Source organism: Eutrema salsugineum, unplaced genomic scaffold, assembly GCF_000478725.1.
Source record: "Eutrema salsugineum unplaced genomic scaffold, Eutsalg1_0 scaffold_4, whole genome shotgun sequence".
Classification (NCBI taxonomy): domain Eukaryota; kingdom Viridiplantae; phylum Streptophyta; class Magnoliopsida; order Brassicales; family Brassicaceae; genus Eutrema; species Eutrema salsugineum.
The window spans coordinates 11,282,374-11,287,316 of NW_006256686.1; positions in this window are offsets into that span (position 1 = coordinate 11,282,374).

Sequence of the window (4,943 nt, forward strand, 5' to 3'; positions counted from 1 at the left end):
CATTCTCCTTCTCTCAGCCACGCCATCCTCTCTTTCTTTCTCTCACCGTGGCTCTCTTCCTCTCTCTCTCTCTCTTGGCTGCCTCTCTCTTGTTCTTCTTTCTCTCTCATCATCCTCTTCTTCCCTGGCCGCCTCCTTCCATGACGTTTTCCCAGCGAACCGTGTGGATATACGAAACGAGGTACCTATCAATCTGTAGCCCCGAGTGTCAGCTTTCCAAGAAGACCGAGTTCATCCAGATCGAAGATCTGTGCCATGAGATATCGCTATTTTAGTGTGAGATGTCTAGATCTGCAATTCTAGCTAAGGTGAAGATTAGATCTAGGTCTTTCTTCTTATCCCTTTATCTTCTTCTGGTGTGTTGAGTCTAGATCTAGTGGGACAAGTCTGTCTTCATGTGCATCTAGGCAGATCCCTGTATATATATATATAACTAATAAGATCTAGGATCTCATTAGAGGAAGAACCAACATGATTGATTGATAACCCTGTTGATTGGTTAGTGATTGGTAGAAGTCCTAAAGGTCATAGTCTATTTCTGGTAGTGATGTGCCGAATGCAGGCTTGTTTGGTGGATTATGTGCCGTCTGTGTGACCGTGGCGATAATCCATTCATCCGGTAGAGTGATGACCCATGGGGCTGTCCATGTGGCATGCTAGATTGGACTGACTGTGTGACAGGGTCTCTGTCTGTGTGACAGGGTGTGTGTCTGTGTGACAAGGTGAGATGTCGACCTGTGTCAGAGTGACATGGTGGTTTGGCCTATTGAGAGGCGGGACGGAGACATCACGTGTTTGTTAGTTGCTTGTGCACTTGTAGAGTGCTTGTTTGGTTTCATTCGATCTATTCCTAATATGTTGGTGGAAATAAATGAATAAGGCGGGAGCCTGGTTTGGTTCTCTCTGAGTAATTCTCCCAAATTACTCACCCCTCTCTCTATCTATTTTTTGCAGGTCAGATGGATCATCCTAAGTCTATGTTGTTGATTGTTACCTGGGCGTTTTCGTTCCTGGCGGACCTGAGGCTCACCAAGGGACTATGGTCATAGCGACTATGGTCCTAACATGCCCGATTCTCCAGTTTCCTATGAAGCCTAGGATAGGGATGTTACAATAAGAAAACATAATAAACAAGAAAGTGCGCAAAATAAAAATAACAAAAATTTTTTTTGACGTGGTTCAGTTTTTTAAATTCTTTGGAATCAAGCTCCGAACAAATTCATGATACAAAGAATGCAATTACAATTGCAAACGGTATCAAGTAGACTTACTTTAACCTACCGCTCTTTTCTACATAACAGACAAATGATATGAAGCACTATCATTTTGATCATCACACTCAATACTATGACCATTCCTCCTTCTGTTTTACTTCGGCACATTTTTTTCCATGCTAGCCAATGCATACCTAGTTGGTGACCAGCAAAGCTCCACCAATACCGTGCTGCTGCCCTAGTTAATTTTGCAGTAGTAGATTTAGCTAACCGAAAACATGACATGACAAAGGTAGGTATTGCTGATGCTACTGATTTTATCAACGTTTCGTTGCCCCTTTTTGATAATAATCGCGAAGTCCAACTGTTAATTCCATCTTACTGTCTATCTGCTACAAAGTTAAAGATCTTCCATTTAGCGCCACCTATGCTTTCTGGGATGCCAAGGTAAGAACCCGTTCCCCCCTCCCTCGTAATTCCTAAAATTTGTTTCACTTCATTTTGTTTTGGCTCAGGCACTGCGTGACCAAATTGAACCAAGGACTTATCAAAATTGATTTGTTAGCCCAAGACGCCCTCATTCTGTCTTAATATGCTCATAATTTTCTGACATTCCTCCTTGTTTACCTTACAACTTTTGTAGACTGTCGTCCGCAAAGAGTAAGTGTAAAACTGGTGGACTTGCTCTTGCAATTTTAAGATCCAGTAGTAGTTTTTCCTTCTCTACATTCTTTATATTTGCTACCAATACTTCCGTACATAATATGAACAAGTATGGTGATAGCGGATCTCCTTGACGAAATCCTATTCCCGATATTATTTGTCCCCTCGGCTGCCCATTTAATAGAACTCTATATTGTACTGAGGTAATACATCGCATCATCCATATAATCTATTTCTCTGTAAAACTAAAGCCTCTTAAAAGGTTTTCAGTAAAGGACCATTCCACTCTGTCATACGCTTTGCTCATGTCTGTCTTAATTGCCATGTATTTGTCATTGCACGATTTATTGGTCTGTAATCTGTGAAACATCTCCTGAGCTATCAGGATGTAATCTGAAATTAATCATTCAGCCACGAATGCAGATTGTGTTTCCGAAATAAGGTCAGGTAACAATCGCTTCAATCTTTGACATAACACCTTGGATATGATCTTATGATGTTGCATAAACTAATAAATCGTAATTCTGTCATTCTCGTGGGTCGTTCCGTTTTTGGTATTAAACATATATTTGTCATGTTCAGCCTTTCATCAAAAACCCCCGTTCCAAGAAAATTGTTGACTAAAGTCACGATGTCTGTTTTAATGACTGACCAAAAGCGTTGGTAAAAGAGTGTTGTCATTCCATTTGGTCTCGGAGCTTTCTCCGGGTTCATCATAAATATTGCATAACGAACTTCCTCTCATAAGCCATTGCCGTCAGCATTGTGTTGTCATTATCTGTGATTAATGGTTTTATCTCTCCTAAACTTCCTCAAATTCTGTTGGGGAAGTGGTGGCGAATAAATTATCGAAATACTTAACCGCCACCTGCTCTATATCCTTCTCTGAAGTGACCCATGCACCTTCCGCATTATGTATACCAATGATCTGATTTCTTGCTCGTCGTTGTTTTACTTTTGCGTGAAAAACTTTTGTATTTTTATTCCCCAATATAGCTCACTGGGTCCTACTTTTTTATTGCCAGAATAGCTCAAAGTATTTTTATCCCCCAATGTAGCCTATTGGGTCATACTTTTTTGTTGCCAGAATAGCTCCTCATCTCTATATGCTTCCTTTAACTTTTTAGATACTTCAATTAATTCCTGTTTCGTTCGTGAATCATCATTATGGATATCCTCTAATGCCCGCTTGAGATCCTCAAACTTTTCCCTCACATATGGTTGAAGATTGTCTCCACCTAGATATTTCTCGTCGACAGTTCCAGATTTTGTCCACATTTGAACTTTCCTCTCCTCTAGGATGTAAAACCCAACTTTTAGAAATAGTATCCATCAATCCGTCTTACCCTAACCATCGCTTGTCGAATCTGAATTGTGTTCTCTTACAATGAATTTTTTCTGCAATTGTTGCTACAATTGGCCGATGGTCCGAATCATCACTAAATATTCTACAACGGATTGCGTGAATAAATCATGGCAATCCTCATTTGCTAAATCCCTGTCAAGTCTACATCTAGCCATTTTTGAGTTCTGATAACACCGGATTTTGACCATTTTTATGGATCACTTTAATGTCTTTTACAGGTGTTTTTACTCCATTTTCAAAGGTTTTCAAAGAATTTCTATGTTTTCGGATTTTAAAAGACTTTTCAGGTAATTTGGGATAAAAAAGGCACAAATTAGAACAAAAAGACTCTTTTGGATAAATGCAGACCCTCAGAACTCTCATGGAGAGACGAAGACCTTCTCACTGTCTGATCATTCTCAAAATTGGACAACTTATAGAAGAATCAACCAGCTTTCAAATGCACTTAGTTTGGAGACATTCCAACGGTTGGATCTCAAGATATTCCATTAGCCCCGGAGCCACTCAAAGACGACCAGCAAGTCACGCGACCGCAGCCACCAGCCCATTCCCCGCGGTCACAAGCTTCCCGACCGCGGCCAACCACCTGTTTCCCGCGGTCACGTTACTCCCGACCGCGGCCGGCCAACTCTGAATAAAAGCCCATATTTCTGAAGCCCAAAGTCATTTCTCAGCCTCAATTCCAGAACCCTAGAGACCATGGAGTATTGAAGACTATAAATACTTGTCATTTATGTCGTTTTTAGACACCATCTTTATACTTTTACAGAAACCCTTTTCCTTTAGCAGTTTTATGCGATTTTCATAGAAGATTGTTCAAGTCTGAGTTCTTCAATAGAGAAGCTTTCTTTCATCTCTTTTCTTTACTGTTTTTGATTACTTTTATTAAAACCAATGATGATGTCGACCTCAGCTATGTCTGAGTAGATCCCGAGTTGGGCTTAGGGTTCCCGAAAGGGGCTGTCATAATCGATTAAGACATCTAGGTTTATAAATCTGAGATTTTAACTTTGTTCTCTATTTATTCTCATTCTTATTGCATGTACGCTTGATTGATCACCTAGTATCTGATCTAGATAGTTAGTGTTCCGAAAGTTTTCATTAAGTATCAGACCTAGAATGAAACAGGCAATTTTTCCATAGGAGTGGAAACCTACCTGCGGCGAGATCGTGAGTATTGACGAGTCTTGTGCAGCTCTTGCGTTCTCTCCCTTCCAGGGCCAGAGTGGAAACCTACTGGTCAGGGTTGCGAGAAACAGTTGGTTATGATCACGACAGTGACGTAGTCATACCGCCGTACTCTAGCTCTAGAACCCTATATTTCGATATCCGTCAATCCCAATCTATCATCCCTAGTGTTAAAACCGATTATGATCCCTGTAGAGTTCCCAAAAGCTCAGCGTTGTTAGCCATAGTTTACAAACCAATCCATTTTTACTTGCTTATTTAGATCTGCATTTCAATTGCTTTAGTTCGATATTTTGCTTGCTTTATTTGCTTTCCATTTGATTTTTCTACTTGCTTTCTAGGATAGATTTATTTGCTTTCTTTTGTTTTAGTTTAATCCGTGACAAACAACCAACCTCTAAAACCAATCTTCTAGTTAGAAATCGTAGAAGAATACCAGGTACACAAATCTCTGTGGATTCGATCCTTAAATACTACAACTGATTAGCTGTGCACTTGCGGCTTTCATTTAT